The sequence below is a fragment of the Notamacropus eugenii genome, chromosome 2 (genome assembly GCF_028372415.1).
Source record: "Notamacropus eugenii isolate mMacEug1 chromosome 2, mMacEug1.pri_v2, whole genome shotgun sequence".
NCBI lineage: Eukaryota > Metazoa > Chordata > Mammalia > Diprotodontia > Macropodidae > Notamacropus > Notamacropus eugenii.
This window is the reverse complement of record NC_092873.1, coordinates 9070148-9088676: the sequence shown is the minus strand read 5'-3', so window position 1 is coordinate 9088676 and position 18529 is coordinate 9070148. Positions and strand designations below refer to the sequence as shown.

The following is an 18529-nucleotide window of genomic DNA, read 5'->3' as shown; positions in this document are numbered from 1 at the left end:
CACTTAAACTTGGAGCTTCAGTTTCTTAATCAAGAAAATACCATAGTTCACAGGATTTTTTTGGGGGTGGAATGTATCTTGTAAGCCTCTAAGTGCTATATTATATAATGTGTGTTATTAATACTTCATGGTAGGATAAGGTGCATTAATTTTATTTGCTTGGTTGGTGAAAGGAGAACCATTGAAGAGATTGACTTGACTTCAAGTATCAAGAGATCAGGCAGTGATCTCTTTCATGAAAAGAATGGTTAAATTACTAAAATCTTCCATAAAACGGCACAAAATGTCAACAATCTTGTCAGTGTTCTGCCTAATTTTTGTAATTCTTCTGTCAACATGACATATAGTACAGTGTACTGGACACCGTACCAGAAATGGCTAGGTTCAGATTCTGCCTTATACACATACCAATTGTGTGAGTATTAACATGCCTTTTGACTTCTCTGTGCCACAGCTTCTTCCTTTGTTTTGAATGTTTCAGCTTATCATTTCTCTTACCGTCAGCTTCACTTCCTGCTACAATCAGTGTGGCTCCATCTAGCAAGCGAGTTTTGTCTTGTTGCCTCAGTTTTGCTAAACACTGAAATATACGAAGAATTGAAAGTTACCAAGGGAAACCCAATACTCAAATCTGTTGAATCTGTAACTTGACATAACACACGTTACTACCTCTGGGTTAGGTAACAATTTGGCTCCATACCTCTCTGAAGAGTAAAGGGGCAGCTATTTTGCTTAATACTATAAAGAATTTTTCACTTTCCTCTGCTGTTTCAGCTATATTTGTTTCAAGTTACTAGAAGTCTGGCCAATGAATAAACGAAGATTGATATTACCATGTGAATCTTGAACGGTTTTTGCTATTATAAATCTCTAAAGGAGAAGCCGTGTTTCCACACAACTTTGTAAAATAAAACGCATTTATGATACTTATAAAATCATTCAGTATATTTGAAATATATAGATATTAGGCATAGCATCCATTATATTAATCTTATTTGTCCCATCGCAGAGTACACATCAAAATATTTACTTTCCACATATATTTTTCTCATACTGTGAGGAATTCTGAGCTTTCATATATATTTTTTCTATTAAGTAATTTATCCCTTAGTGATCTTTTATCATTTTCTTCAATGCTCACAGAAAAATAGGTTATTCTGATACACAATGTGAAGTTTTTGACCAAGTAATATTTTGTTATATTCTCCGGATTTATGCTTGGATATTATTTTGCCATTGCAAGAGCATTTCAGTTCTGGGAATACTGCTACTGTCTTGCAGATTTTAAAATACTCATATTTTTATTTTGTGTTTTTGTCTGTATACATCTTATTAAACTTGTGAAACCTGAGGATGCTGTTCCTGGATAGGACTGATCACTACAACGTGAAAAAAGGCATTGCCCACTACTCACCAGAAAAGTTAAGAGTTTACAAAGCAAGATTCGTGGACTACAGGAAGGATGGCCAGAAACAGGACAAAGGATATGTGAGTTCGTACACCAAAAAGCAGAATGGAACAGAGAACTCCATGGCCTTAGGTATGAAACTCGCGATTTTAAAGAAAGTCTTGGAAGCATTATTCTTACTGTTGAAGAAATGTGACAGGGGATTTAAGATTAGAAAGGCAAAAGGACTACGTCATTAAAACAGTATTATTGTTGAGCCTTACTTATTCATTTGCACTCTAGGGATGTAAGGAAGAGATGTATTTTGAGCGAAATTTGAAAATGGTAGCACAATTATTTGTGTTTTATTTTTCAAAATGAAGTAAAAAAGTCAACTCTGAATAATCAATAGTGATGGGAAAATGGATAGAATTTTATGTACATGCCCTTCTACACATTTCTCCAGAGTCATCCCAATGCATCAAAACTCAGGAATAATGAAAAAAGTCTGTTGTTCTAGCTATATAGAATTTATGGAATTCCTTTTCATTGAATACAAAAAAGAAGTTGTACACAAATAAGAATATGACCCATTTTTCATAGAACTATAATGCCCTAAAGTAGCCTGGATAAAAAATGGGTTCCTCACTGATTTTGATGAAGGCTAGAAGGGGGGCAGTGAGACCCTTGCCAAGATCATAGTACAAGGGGCAGTTCACTTCGAATGAATGCAAAGACTCAAGCATTTCTGAACTCAAAGTAAAGATTTACATTTTTCAGCGGACAAGGGTCCTTAGGGCACCTGCAACCTTATCTGTGTACAGGTAATGTTTCTAGAGGATTTTCTATAGTAAAACATGTGTCAAATAGGCTAACTAGATGATTCAAGGTGGGATTATGGAATGGTTAGTTCTTAAAGGAACATGTAGTTTTGCTACTGGGGAAGTATTTTACCCAACATTCGTCTGGAAACGAATAAGGGCCACTCCATGGAGGTACAATTTTAGGCCTGAAACCTCACTAAGTCAACTAGTGGTCAGGACTGACCACTGGCCACAGGACTGACTAAGGAATACCGTCCTGATCTCATGAATATCTTGTTGGAGGAGATAAATGAAAGGGAGTGTACTTATATCGAAGTCTAAGATACATATGATTGGTCAGTGAGTAGTGAATGTCATTATGATCAAGTACACAAACAGGTCAGCCAGCATACAGCTGTTTAAACTCATGAATTCTCTAGTTGGAACTTGCTACTGTATCAGTAAATGAGAAAATAGTGGTTGCTGGGGCAGGCTGTGTTCTTGGACTGGGGAGAAACTGCCTGAGATAGGGTTTTGAGGCTAACAACAAATGTTATCTTTGAAGAGAAATGTGATTTTAGAATAGGAGTCCAATCACATGCACCCAAGCACCCCATCAATTTCTAACATGTCCTGACTTTGTGGGCCTGTGCAGGCCAACAAATTCTCAGTGCCACAGGTAATACGAAAAGGTAAGCTTCAAAGGGTAGAGCACGGACCACTCTGCATCAATAGAGGGAGTTTCTTGACAATGAGTTCCCTACATGGATTTAGTTCAGCTGAAATGAACATTGTTTTTCTTTTAGACATCCAGATGAGTATATTCAAATGGCATTTATTACTTCCTTCCACTGAACTGTCATTGAAAAAAGGCAATTTTCACCTAGGTTTACTCTGAAACAAGAGGAAGTGAAGCAAGTGACTGCAGAAATGCTATTTGAAAATATTAGACATCAGTTAAGGAAAAAAGAATGATGATGTAAAAAAGTGGAGCTCACCAGAAACTTCAATGCTTTCTCAGAATTCTGGACCTTGAACTGAGAACAGTAGCAAATCATTTGAATCAGGGAAAATGAAATTTAAAAGACACTATTTCCATCTCTTTTTGTTAAGAATATGTATGGGTTTCCTGGAATAGGGAGGTGAGTATTATAGTCTTTTTAATCTTAAGAAAGGGCTATGATTTTTATATCACATAAATATAAATTGGTCCCAGGTCATAGAAGAGCTCAGAAAGGATTTTGAAAATCACATAAGAGAAATAGAGGGAAATTTGGAAGAGAAAAGAGAGTAAGGGGAAAAAAATCATAGGCAAAATAGGAGTCAACAAGTTCATAAACGAGACCAAAAATATCTTGAAGGAAATAACGTGTTAAAAAAGTGGACTAGACCAAAGGGCAAAAGAGGTGGAAAAAATCAATGAGGAGAAGAATGCCTTAAAAAGCAGAATCATCCAAATTTTAAAGGAAACTCGAAAGTTCGTTGAGTAAGTGAGTCCTTAAAATTAGAATGGAGCAAACAGAAGATAAAGAGTGTATCAGAAATGAAGAAATGACGAAGCAAAACCAAAAGAATATAAAACACAAAATAATCTGAAATATCTAACCGAAAAACATCTGACCTGGAAAATAGATGCAGGAGGGATAATTGAAAAAATCTTCGACTACTTCAAAGACATGATATAAGAAGAGTCTCTACATCATATTTCTAAAAGTTCTAAAGGAGAACTGATATTCTAGATATTCTAGAAACAGAGAATAAAATAGAAATTGAAAGCAGGCACCTATCATCTCCCGGAAGAGATACGAAAAGGAAAACTCCCAGAATGTCATAGCCAAGTTCCAGAGTTCCCAGGTCAAGGATAAAATATTGGAAGCAGCCAGAAAGAAATCATCCAAATATTGTGGAACAACAATCCCAGTACCACAAGAATTGGGCGCTTGGGCAATATAAAAGTCAGAGAACTTGGAATATATTCTAGAGGTCAAAGTAGCAAGGATTAAAACTGAGACTTACTTACCTATCAAAACTGAGTGGGGAAAAATTATATTCAATGATGCAGAGGAATTTAATACATATTTGAGTAAAACAGAGCTCAACAGAAAAAGAATCTTACAAATACAAGACTTAAGAAAAGCATGGAAAGGAAAGTAGGAAAGAGATATCATAAATAACTTATTAAAATGAAACTGTTAATATTCCTATATGGAAAAAAAATTTGTAACTCATGAGACTTTTCTCATTATGATAGTTGGCGGGCACTGGGTGAGTTGAATATCAAAGGATGGTATTGAAAAGTAATATAAAAGTTGAAAGAGGAATGTACCGGGAGGAGGAGAAATGGACAAGGGACAGGTGGAAGGGAGTAATTTATCTCACACAAAAGTGGTAAGAGAACGCTTTTACAGTGGACGGGAAGAGGAGGGAGGTGAGAGTGAGAGAGTCAACCTTACCATCATCAGAATTAGCTTAAGGAAGGAATAACATCCACACTCTCTTGGGTATGGACATCTATCTTACCGTACAGGAAAGTAAGGGGAAGGGCATAAGAGGGGGGGATTGACAGAAGGGAAGAAGTTTGGGGGAGGGGGTAATCCAAAGCAAACACTTTGAAGGAGGGACAGGGTGAAATGAGAGACGAGAATAAATGGGAAGTGTGATTGGATGGAGGCAAATATAGTTATTCTTTCACAATATGATTATTTTGGAAGTATTTAGTATGACTTCAAATGTATAACATATATTGAATTGCTTGAATTCTCAATAAAGGTGGGTGGGGAGGGAGGAAGGGAGAGAACTTGGAACTCAAAGTTTTGAAAACAAATGTTATAAAATTGTTTTTACATGGAAATGGGAAATACAACAGGCAATGCAGTTTACCAAGCTACTTCATCCTAAACAAGACATAAAATAAATAATGTCTTAAATAAATAAGTTATGTTCAATCATTTGTAAATAAGTACACATAAATATAAAACAAACAAAAAAATTCCCGTCTAGTATCATTTGAATGTAAAATTACAGTCTAAAAGGCCATGGAAAAGTACAATGGAATTGGTACTTTGTGAAGTATTTCTCCCAATACAGAATCAGCATGATGTAATGAATACAATAAGCCTCAAGTCCAGAAAGATCTGGTTTCAAATGTTGACACAGAGTTCATCTTACCTGACTCTGAGCCAGAGGTCTGAAATTGCCCCGAATTTCTTCACAAAACTCAGTCCTGGGGGCATCTATTTGACACCACTGATCTCTCCTCACCTTCCATAAGAATATAAGTTCCAGAGAAATCCTCTCTTTTTGCAGAGAGTATTTCCTTACCTGAAAATTCTTGGCGAATGAAATTTCAAGTTCATTCCCTTTTGCTCTTCCTTACATTACACTTTAGTATACATCCCTCACTATTTCAGAATAGTTCGTTGCTCTCTAGGATCTTTATCTTTTACTTATTTTCTTATTAATTTACGTAAAATTATTCAAGTCTTTCTACATGGAGGAAAGACAAAGTCTTCATAAGTCAGAGCACTGGATGGAACCTGTTAATCACATGAAATTCAGTAAGAATGAATACAAAATTATATAATTAAATACAAAATAGTTTCATAAGTATAAGTTGGAGGAAATAGAATTGGACAGCATTTTGTCTGAGAAGATGTTAATCTTAGTCAGTTCTAAACTGAAGCTGAGTTGGTACTGTTATCTGAGAACCCAAAAGCTAGTGTAATTTTGCATCCTATTCAGAGAAGCATAGCTTTCAAAACAGACAAGGTGAAAATCTCTGTGTACTCTGAAGTGAATAGATTGGCTTATCCTGATTAATTCATTTGTGGCTCTCACAGAATTATGACAAGTAGTAAGCACGATGCCTAACAGGAAGACCCTGGGGGTCCATGACTTGTGAGGATCTGTTAAAGGAACTAAAGATATTGATTCTTATGTCTTCAGGATTTTGAAGGACAGTCATTTTGAAGAAAGATGAAGCATTCTGTGCTTCAGACTGAGGATCAGAGCTCGGAGCAATGGATCAGAGTTTCCAAAATGTACATTTTTAGGGTGAATGTCAGGAAAAAATTGTTAACCAACACAAACATCTTGAAACAGAATGCGCTCACTTGAGACGTGGTGGCCACCCCCACCTGTGAAGCCTTCAAGTTGAGGCTTGTAAGAGTTAGGTCCCTAAGAATTGATAAGGCTTGCCTTGGGTAGTGACTGAGGTTGCTTTCCATCTTTGAAATGCTATTATATTTTGGCTTTTCATTTTCAGTAGCCTGCATTTCTTTTAATCTATAAAGCTATTTTCCTTGCTTTTTCACATTCTATATTCCAGTTGAAGGTCAAATGTTGTTGCTGACTTTGGAAGGAAAAAAGATGATTTAAAATTTTCTGAAATTGTTGTCCCCAGGACGAAGAAGAGCTCATCTCAAAGAGACTTTTTTCTGGAGCTAAAAGCCAGAGTTGAACAAGGTGGAATTGTGAATAATCCTCTTGGAAGCAGAAAGAAAGCTTCTTCCCAAATCACTGAGATTTCTGAGGTATTCACTTTGATCACTTTCCAACCTAAGTCCATATTTTCAAAATCAGGACTGTGCTTCTTCATTTTGCTACATATTTGTCATCCTCAGTCCGGTACATCTGTCTACAGCACACAAGTCGGGACATGGCTGGTTATCAAAATCCGCATATGCTGTTTGTTATGCTTGGTTGTTCCTTTTTCCTTTTTCATTCAATGGCCATTCTTGAGACCCAACTCTACTTCAACTCAAAAAATCCCTGGATTTCAGTAATGCCTTTGCCTTTTCTGGTCAGAGAAAAGGGGGAGCTCATCAGTGTCATTCACTCCTAAATTAGTGGGAGAAAGGAATGCAAAGAGGTAGAAAGTGACGCCTCCAAAACAAACCATTTTTATTCCTTGATTAAGCGATTCATCTCTTTGTACTTTTCACGAGAGAGATTAAGGGTTACTATATATATATATACAGAGAGAGCAAATATATAAAAATAGAGCAAATTAATAATATATAATAATACATATATAATTATATATAATATAATAATATATAATATATATACATACATATATATGTATATATATATACACACACACATATGTATATATTATTAATTTGCTCTATTTCACTTTGTTGTCTCATTCATGTCCCATGAAAGAGAAGTAAAAAATATTTGCCACAGAAAAACTTTTCTTAGATTTCTGACCTCTGGCTTTATCTGTGACCTGAATTCCTACATTCATTCTAATTCAACATTGCTCACCATGATAGGAATACATATTCATCAAATTCTAAATTTACAGTTTTGCATTTTCATATTTTCTTCAAAAGTTGTTTGAAGGAAATCATTTGTGTTGGTGGCCCCCAGTAATCCTTGGTTAATGGTGCCCTGGGGTGCTCCTTTTAACTCAGCTGAAACCTCCTCATACCCTCCTGCTACACTTCCAGAAAGGATGTCACAGCATGGAGCTTATAAGCTTTTTGATGTAACTCTTTCCACCAGTCCTGAATGGGGAACAATGCTCCTGGACCAGTTTTACTATGATACGAGTGCAATATGCACTTTTTACACTTTGGCCTCAGTAATGCTTTCATCATTCTTTTAAAATATGATGGTGAAGGGTAGGTTACCATCACTAGGAGAACACACTGCAGGTCTCACTTTTTCCATCCCGAAAATGAGAGGTTTTGACTTAACAACTTCTAAAAGATTTAAATCAGTGTTGCTGTGAAAACGCTACAGCTATCAGCAAAGAGAATTTTCTGAGGACTTCCACTAAGAAATTTATGACTTATCACTTCATTGTTCTGGAGATAATATAATTGTACCAAGACAATGATTCTAAACGTAGGACAAATGCTTGTCTTCAGCTCCTAAGAGGAATTAGCTATTGCAACAGCATGTTTGATTTGGAGTTTGAAGAGACGTGGTTTGAAACACTGCTACTACTACGTACTGAGTGTGACAATGGGCAGGTTATTCAGTAATATCTCCTACCGTAAGTCCTGATGTGTAAAATGGGGAGAATAATCTAAATATTTCCTTCTTAAGTGTGTTGCAAATTTTAGCCGTGATAATATATTGGAAGAACTTTCTAAAATACCTTAAAAGGCAACGTGGCATGAAGACTTCACACAGACCTGAAAGGATTTATTAGAAGTGATGATTAGTGATAGGAGCAGAACCAGGAAAACTCTTTACACAGCAAAAACCGCAGTGTGCAACGAATTTTTCTGGTACACTTAGTAATTCATTGCCATGCAAGTACCTAAAAGATTCTGAATGGCCTCTGGAGGCAAACCGCCTTGCACATCCTGAGACAGAAATACTGAACTGGATAACAGAATGAAGCAGACCATTTTCCTTTGGATTATGTTTTGTTTTATGGTTTCTCCCATTCATTTTAATTGTTCTCTGCAACGTGAAAAACAGGAAAATGTGTTTAATAGGAATGTACGTGTAGAACCTATATAAGATTGTACACAGAATCAGGGAGGGTGTGTGTAGAGAGAGGTGATGGAGGAGAAGGAAAGGGAAAACATCTAAGCTATATGGAAGTGATTCTAGAACACGGAAAACAAAAAAATAATTTAATATAAAAAGGCAATGTGTAAATATTAAGTATTTTTATTTTTATTGTAGCGCTTTGACTATCCAGTTTGGAATAGAATGGATAGAGCAAAGGAAATAAAATATGCTGAAAGGCAGCTTCGTGGGACTAGAAGTTTACTTCTTATCTTCAGATTGATGAAGCACTTTTAAGACCTGTTCTTTTTGAAAACTGAGTTGGACAGAAATGTGAAATAGGTGAAACTCCCTTAATTTAATTTTTTCTGAGGAAACTCTGCTTCTTGGCACCTTGGCATTTATTTTGAATTACTAAGGAAAATCAGAATACATAATTTTGTTTTGAGTAACATTTTTTTTTCTGTTTGTTATATTTAGATTCCTAACGGCAATGAGAAAGAAAAATGTCTGTTGAATAAAAATCTAATCCTACACGACGAAGTTGCCAAGCTCAAACTCGAACTAGACACAGTAATAATTAAGGATGAAGAAAAAGAATGTCATTGTATGGAAGATATAAAAGTTTGAAAAGAAAAGATTGAGGAGCTTCAAAAGAATTACAACTGAATGAAGAAGTCTTAAGAAAAATTACATTCCAGTGCAGTGGAAAAGTACATGATCTGACGACTGAAAATGCAGTTCTGAACTTTAAATTGAACAATGCAAAACAGAGACAGAGTAGAGAGAGTAATTGCATCATGAAGTTCCCATGCGATTTCTGCTGTTCTCGATCATGAGCAAAGTGAGTCATCAAACTAGCCCATGAACATTCCTTTCAGGGAGAATGAGATGAGTGGCTTTGTTTACAACACAAGCTATCATGACACCCCTAGCTTAAGAGAGAACAATGGTGTCCTTCCTCATGAGCTGTCTAAAGCTGAAAGAAAAACCAATAGTTTAGAGAATTAGCTGTCTGGTGCACGATTGCTTCAGGGAAAAGACACCCATTTAAAAAGCATACAGAGAGAATTAAACCTTGCCCAACAGAAGAAAAGGAACTTCAACACACAAATCAACTGAAAAAGGGGAAAGTGAACAAGTTACATTATCAAATGGGAATCTATCCAAGAAAGATTAGCACAAATTCAGAGTGAAAATATGTTGTTTCAGCAACAGCTTGAAGACACCCAAAAGAAAACCATGACTAAAGAAAAGTTCTTGAGTGAATCCCAGGTACTGTTCATTGATCTTTTGAATATAGTTTGTGCTGACACTGAAAAACAAGTTCTTACGGTAGAATAGAGAAGTAAAGTGTTGACCAGTGAATGTATGTACTTAAGAGAGCAAATGTGTATATATGAAAATGTGTAGGCTGAAAGAGAGGTAGGGTTTTAAGAATTCTGCTTGGGTAAACATGTAACTTTTTGAAATGAAAGTCAAAATTGATTTGATGAAGATAATTTAAGCATTGAATTTTCAGCAGGCACGCAATATTATTAACTTTTATTGTCAAAATTTTGAAATGTAAGAAAGAAGAATGAGAAGCAATAGTATGATAAAATAATACCATAAAAACGCATAAGTAAGTGTGAATTTAATAATAGTAATGAAATGAAATACAGTAAAATACAGGTAATTAAGTTCATAAAAGTAAATACTTAATATATCAAATTAAAATTTCTATGAAATAGAAATAAATTTTCATAAAGTATTTATGTAGAAATAAATAAAAATAAATACATAAAAGTATAAAAATAAAATAAAAAAATAAAGTGTCAGTGTCATCTTTTAGGTAAGATGACTCACTTTGCTTAAAGAAATTGTATAGTCAATGAAATTTTTTTTTCATTAGCATAGATAGTGTTATCTCTTGTGCATAGATATTGATTAATTTATTATTCTCATTCCTTTCCAAATATTACATTTTCTTAATGAAATACAATAAATTATTTGAAATGCTAAAACTTCTGAAGAATCCTACAAAATTTTGCTAGGAATAATGTAGCAATTAAAATCATATATCTCCCTTGAGATACTCGTGAGTATTACCGTTACCCTTTTCATAAGATTTTTAAAATATTCATCAGTCTGACGAGTTTTTATTCATACTCCTTTGAACTAGTTTTAGAAACATTGAAGAGTGAATCATATTTTTAGTGGAATTCCAATGACTAGTCTCTACCTTTCTTTAAAATTTAGGACAGTATTTCTATTAAAAGGAATATAATTATGCACTAAGCATTAATATTTTTTGTGTTAATAAACTTATTTTTTTTTTGCAGCTACAAAGTCAACCAGTACATATTTACTTTTTTTTTGGATTTTTTAAAAATTTATTTATTTAGCTTTTAACATTCATTTTCACAAAATTTTGGGTTCCAAATTTTCTCCCCATTTCTCCCCTCCCCCCGCCCCAATTCACTGAGCACTCTAATTGCCCCTATTACCGATCGACCCTCTCTTCGAACATCCCTTCCTTCCCTTGTCCCGATCTTCTCTTTTGAACTGTAGGGCCAGATAACTTGTTATACCCCATTACCAGTATTTCTTATTTCCTAATAGTAAGAACAATACTTGAGAGTTGTTCCTAAAACTTTGACTTCCAACTGTTCTTCATCCCTCCCTCCTCACCCATTCCCTTTGGGAAACAAGCAATTCAATATAGGCCATGTCTGTGTAAGTTTGCAAATGACTTCCATAATGGTCGTGTTGTGTAAGACTAACTATATTTCCCTCCATCCTATCCTGCCCCCCCATTGCTTCTATTCTCTCTTTGGATGCTGTTGCTCCCCAAGAGTGATGACTTCAAATTGCTCCCTCCTCCCAATGCTCTCCCTTCCATCATCCCCCCCACCCTGCTTATCTCCTTCTCCCCACTTTCCTGTATTGAAGATCAGTATTCATACCAAAATGAGTGTGCATTTTATTCCTTCCTTTAGTCGAATTGATGAGAGTAAGCTTCATGTTTTTCTCTCACCTCCCCTCTTTTTCCCTCCACTGAAAAGTCTTTTGCTTTCCTCTTTTATGACAGATAATTTTCCCCATTCCATTTCCCCCTTTCTCCTCCCAATGTATTTCTCTCTCACCACTTAATTCCATTTTTTTAAAGATATGATCATATCCTCTTCAATTCACTCTGTGATGTGTGTGTGTGTGTGTGTGTCTGTGGGTGTGTAATCTTACCAACTACTCAGATACTGAAAAGTTTGCAGAGTTACAAATATTATCTTTCCATGTAGGAATGTAAACATTTCAATTTTAGTAAGTCCCATATGACTTCTCTTTGCTATTTACCTTTTCATGCTTCTCTTCGTTCTTCTGTTTGAAAGTCAAATTTTCTTTTCAGCTCTGGTCTTTTCATCAAGAGTACTTGAAAGTCCTCTATTTCATAGAAAGAGCATTTTTTCCCCTGAACTAATATACTCAGTTTTGCTGGGTAGGTGATTCTTGGTTTTAGTCCTAGTTTCTTTGACTTCTGGATAATCACATTCCATGACCTTCGATCCCTTAATGTGGAAGGTGCTAGATCTCTTGTTATCCTGATTTTATTTCCCCAGTACTTGAATTGTTTCTTTCTAGCTGCTTGAAATATTTTCTCCTTGACCTGGGAACTCTGAAATTTGGCCACAATGTTCCTAGGAGTTTCTCTTTTTGGATCTCTTTCAGGTGGTGATCCGTGGATTCTTTCAATATTTATTTTGCTCTCTGGTTCTAGAATCTCAGGGCAGTTTTCCGTGAAAATTTCATGAGAGATGATGTCTAGGCTCTTTTTATGATCATGGCTTTCAGGTAATCCCAAAATTTTTAAATTGTCTCCCCTGGATCTATTTTCCAGGTCAGTTGTTTTTCCCCATGAGATATTTCACATTATCTTCCATATTTTCATTCTTTTGGTTTTGTTTTGAGATTCCTTGTTTTCTTATAAAGTCATTAGCCTCCATCTGTTGAATTCTAATTTTTAAAGGACTATTTTCTTCAGTGAGCTTTTGGACCTCCTTTTCCATTTAGCTAATTCTACTTTTTAAAGCGTTCTTCACCTCATTGACGTTTTGAAACTCTTTTGCCAATTGAGTCAGCCTATTTTTGAAGGTGTTATTTTGTTCAGCATTTTTTTGGGTCTCCTTTAACAAGGTGTTGGCCTGCTTTTCATGCTTTTCTTGCATCTCTCTCATCTCTCTTCCCAGTTTTTCCTCCACCTCTTTAACTTGATTTTCATATTCCTTTTTGAGCTCTTCCATGTCCTGAGACCATTGAATATTTATTTTGGTTGTTTGGGATACGGAAGCCTTGACTTTTATGTCTTTCCCTGAGGGTAAGCATTGCTTTTCCTCATCCAAATGTATGGGAGGAGACATCTGCTCACCAAGAAAGTGACCTTCTACAGTCTTATATTTTTTCCCTTTTTTGGGCATTTTCCCAACCAGTTACTTGACTTTTGGGTCCTTTGTCAAGAGCAGGGTATTCTCCGGGAATCTGTGAGATTTCACTTCCTCCAAAGTGGCACAATGAAGCGTGTCCTGGTCTGGATGCAGAGAGCGATTTCTATGCCAAGAATCTTAGCAGATACCTCTCCACTGGCACTTGGCCTCGAGTTCCCAAGTCAGCACTTGGGGCTGATTTTCAGATAGGCTGGATGGCAGGGCCACCATTCAGTGTGAAGCAAAGAGCAGCTAGCCCAGGGCCTCCACCCAGGGCAGAGGCAAGACTCAGCTCTTCAATGGCCCCAGGGGTTTTTACGCTCCAACAAGGGAGCTTCCATAGGGGCTGCTGTGCAAGATCTGTGGCCACTGCCTGCTGCCAGAGCTATGGGAAAGCCGTCTCCCTTCCTGGTCTGCTGATTGAACCCCATCACTGGCCTTTGGTGCCTGTGGGCCAAGGGGTCTGAGGCCTCACTGTTGCAACTGCAGATTCAGCCCCTGAGGTGTCCTCACTAATCTTATTTTTTAATTGTTTGGGTGTCCCTACTAATTTTTTTTTATCTCAGTATTTTTTATTGTTTTAATAATTATCCTTGCTCAGTGTCCAAAATTGCAGTTTCTAGAATCATTGCCTTTTATTTGTTGAATATGCATTGCCCCTTACAATCTACTAGCAGTTCTCATTCTCTCTGATTCATCATCAATTCAATGGGGAAACACGTCACAAAAAAATTTTTAAATTTTATTTTTAGTATATATGGTCATGAATTTGAATCCAGTCCTTCCATACTACAATTCAGTTTACTTGTATGTATTTAGTTAATTAGGTCAGTTTTATTTTCACAAGTTTTTATTGCCATCTTTCTGCTTTCTGCTTCCTTCAAAAATTTACTAGATGTTATTTAAATTTAATGTTTCAAGGCACTTAATATTATCTAATAAGAGAAAAAAAAGCTTTAGTTCCTTTTATTTTTTGGTTTCATTTTCTCTTACTCACTGGTGCATTCACATACTTTGCTGTATGGTGAAGTGAAGATGATATTTTGTAGCATATCTCTCTATGCATTTGTGACTGTGTATTTCTGTGCATATTTGGACATATGGATATGTGCATATGGATGAATATACTTATGTATGTAGAAACACTGACCTTGCAATATACTGTGTATACATAAGTGGGAAAACTACCCTATTTTTATTGTTTTCATTTTCTCTGTCCATTGGCTACAGCCAGACGTGTAATTCCTATTCTAATGGATAAGTGAATTGCTTTGAAGCCTTGGCAAAGAGAGTTGAACATGTGAAAGGTAGTTAACAAGGATATATGTTGCAGTTTTGGCTGCGAGCAAACTAAAACATACTTGTCAAGTGCTTTTACTAAGCCTGATAAGGATATCAGCACCTATGTTCATTCTCCAGGGGAAACTATGAGAGGAACGAAAATGCATCCCTTTCTTATGCATGTCTTCCTCATTGTAAAGGCAGGGGCAGAGAAAGAAAGTAGTTCACGTTTCTGAAAAAGGGAAGGGGAAACCCCTAATGTTTCTATCAAATATAAAAACTATTGATTATTCCCACTCCATTACATCACCTTCCATGTCAATTTCAGATAAAAGAGTTTAGTCCCTAGGTAACTTTGGAGGTCTTTTAATTTTTCTCTGAAAGAGGTGATGGGGAAATCAGGTTGAATGCATTGCTTAATGGGGAGTACACTGAGCAAGAAGAAGACAGCATTTGATCCATGCTGAGTGGAGGTGAAGTTGTATAGTTAATTGAGCTTTGTAGTCTCAGGAGACAAGTTCCAATCCTCTTCTCTCTCAATGACTGCCTTTAGGACCTTGAGTAATTCATTTAACTTCGTTGGGCTTCAGTTTTCATGTTGGCAAAATGAGGTGCTTGTATTAAATAGTCCTTAAGATATCTCTAGCTGTAAATCTATGGTAATTATGAATATATAAATGAAGTTAAGTTGAAAGAGAAAATATTAATTTCTGTTCATTTTAAAAGTGTGTTCGTTTTTTTATGAGCTAATATCATGTCATGGAATCATGAACAGAAATAATTTGGAAATATTTCACTCAGGTTACAGTAAGAAAGCTTCAACAAGAACTTGCTGATTCTTTGTGATATCATTCCATGACAGTAGTTTCACAAGTTGCATCATTTTATCGAACTGATTTTGAAAATAAGAAAAAACTACAGGAGAAATTAGATCAAAGGAAAAGTAATGTATGTATGCATAAAATCTATAATTTCTCACTGGTTAAGGGAAAGTGTGTTGAGTGTGCTATTTCCTTTATTTCATCAATATTATAAATTTTCTGAACACTATGCCTGTCATTTACACTCACATAAAGCTAGACATAAAAACTCCACCAACTGTACACTTGAATTTTAATATATTAAATTAAATTATATTTAATATTTTTTTTAATTTTTCATTTGTAACATATTTCATATCACATAAAACAATTCCCACCTTTGGTCGGGTGATATCTCTTTTAAAGTGTTCACAATGTAGACCACAATGTAATTTTTTTTAGCAGTATCCAACTGAGATACTAATGATAACTATGTATGCTAACTTCATAAGCCCTTGTCCTAATTGTCTCCACATTCCTACTAAGAAGTAGACGACCTTAGCTTACTGTTGTTGTTCTAAACTCCTAAGCCTAATAGCTTAATTTTAGACTTGACCTTGGATGTTCCCCTACCAACAAGCTATAATTTAATTGATCTCGTATTAGGCTTACCACCCTTTTGACTAGAGGAAATTGCCACTAAGTGTTAGGACATTGCAGCGAAAAACAAATCTCCCCAAATTCCTGTCAGTTTCAGGCAGGAATAGATTGTCAACTTGCATTCACTGAGGCTTCGAGTCTGCCAGCTATCAGTGGGGAAATTGAGTCAGGAGAATCCTACCTCAGCCCAGGCTGTACAGCCGCTCTCCCACCCTTCCCATGAGATCACCTTTTTCAATTCCTATACAGGCTTAATGGCACCATGGATTGGAGGCTCAGATTACTATTTTGCTATCCATATATGGAGTTAGATTCAGAATAACAGTCACTTAGTAGTCTCATAGCATCTTCAAATAGCAAGTTGCAATGACCACGGTTTCAGTTATGACTATAATTTCACATTGGCTAAGGCACATCTTTTGAGAGAAGTCTTAAGTGACTTCCATGCCGTTCTATACCTGTTTTAGTTCCCACTTAAATAACGATCATGAAAACAAATTTACCAATCAAACCTTAACCTTTCCATCAATGCCCATTTTACCCCAGGTTACCTGACTCTAGGAGGTTTAGAATAAAATGCATTTCCCCAATCTAACGATGTCTCTGGTGTAGTCTCAGTAATTAATTCTGTCAATTGTTTTAATGTTAAGTGCTTTAACATCACTTTGTAACATGTCCAATTATTCTCCCTATCTCTCCCGTCCCCCCACCCACTAATTCCCTGCATTCTGATTACCCCTTCACTCAATGAGCCCTCCCTTCCATCACACCACACCCTTCCCTTTTCCCCATCTTCTGTCTTATCTTGTAGGGCAAGATAAATTTCTGTACCTCACTACCTGTGTTACCTGTTTATGGGTTATATGCAATAAAAATTATCAGCATTCCTTTCTACTACTTTGAATTCAACCTTCTTTCCATCCCTCTCTCCTTCTCTCCCTCCCTCCCTCCCTACTCATCCCCCAGAGAAGGCAAATAATTTAATACAGAGTAAATGCAGGCCGCTTTAAAGAAGACTTCTATAATAATCATGTTTTCTAATACTAACTATATTTCCCAGTATCCTGTTCTATTCCCCGGTATGTTTTATTCCTTCATTTAACCTTCTTCCTTCCCAAAAGTGTTTATTTCTAGTTATTCCCTTCTTCCATTTGCCCTCCCTTCTATCATTCCCCTCACCCCTCTTGTTGCCTCCTGTGCTACATTCCTCTAGTATAACAGAGATTTTTATACCAATTTGAGTGAGCATTTAATTTCCCTCCTTTAGACGAATGTAGTGAGAGTAGCATCACTTACCCCCTGTCCTCTTCTCCCTTTTCTCCTCCATGGAACTAGATTTTTCTTTCTCTCTTTATGAGTTATAGCCCATCCCATTGCATTTCTCCCTTTCTCCTCCCAGTATGTTACTCCCTCACACTTCAGGTTTTTTCTATATATTATTTTTGTAGATATCCTCTCTTCTGATTCAACACAGCCTGTACTCTTTGTCAATGCGTGTGTGTGTGTGCATGTGTGCATGTGTATACAATCCTTCCACCTACCCAAACACTGAGAATAGTCTCAAGAGTTATAAATAATTTCCTTCCAAGTAGGAAGATAAACACTTCAGATTTAGAGAGTTTTTTTATGACTTTTCTTTCCTGTTTATCTTTTGAAGCTTCTCCTGATTTTTGTGTTTGAAAGTCAAATTTTCTGTACAAGTCAGGTCTTTTCAACATGAATGCTGCAAAGTCCTCTATATCACTGAATGACCATTTGTTCTCCTGAAGTATTATACTCAGTTTTGCTGGGTAGCTCATTCCTGGTTTTAATCGCAGTTCCTTTGACTTCTAGAATATGCTTTTCCTAGCCCTTCAATCCCTTAATGATGAAGCTAACACATCTTGTGTTATCCTGATTGTATTTCCACAACACTCGAATTCTTTCTTTCTAGCTGATTGCTGAATTTCCTACATGACCTTGGAACTCTGAAATTTGCCATGATCTTCCTAGGAGTTTCTCTTTTCGGGTGTTTTTCTGGAGGTGGTAAGTGGATTCTTTCAATGTTTATTTAGTCCTCTCGTTCTAGAATATCAGCACTGTTTTCCTCAATAATTTCATGGAAGATAATGTCTACGCTCCTTTTCTGATCATGACTTTCAGGTAGTCCAATAATTTTTATATTGTCCTCCCAGGATCTATTTTCCAGGTCATTTGTGTTTCCATTGAGGTGTTTCACATTATCTTGTATTTTTTCAAACTCTTTTTTGTTTGTTTTCCAACTTCTCGGTTTATCTTACACTCATTCATTTCCCTGAACTCAGTTCTCTGTTTCAGAGAACTGTTTTGCTCACTGAGCTTTTGAACCTTTTCCTTCTTTTGCCTAATTCAACTTTTTATTGCCTCCTTCTCCTCCCTGGCTTTTTGGACCTCTTTTCCCAATCGTGTCAGTCTCTTTATAAAGGTTTTATTTTCCTCAGCATTTTTGTGGTTGTCCTTGAACCAGGTGCTACCTTGCTTTTCGAGTTTTTCCATTGCCTGAGTCTACTTTAAGTTCAGTTTGGAGGCCCTGGAGGCAGAGGTCTTAACTTCCTATGACAGTAAGTCTTGTTCTTTCTTGTCTGAAAGGATGGGAGGAGACAGCTGGTCACCAAGAATGTAACCTTTGATGGTCTTACATTTGTT

The 18529-nt window shown here is 36.2% G+C and overlaps 1 long non-coding RNA gene across 1 annotated transcript; it reads left to right on the top strand.

The window, feature by feature from the left end:
* Positions 1 to 8100: 8100 nt before the first annotated feature.
* Positions 8101 to 18325, top strand: LOC140524341 (uncharacterized). Its single transcript, XR_011973672.1, has 4 exons — positions 8101 to 9006; positions 9145 to 9939; positions 15207 to 15353; positions 17799 to 18325. It is a non-coding gene; the product is annotated as an uncharacterized lncRNA (long non-coding RNA).
* Positions 18326 to 18529: the final 204 nt, after the last annotated feature.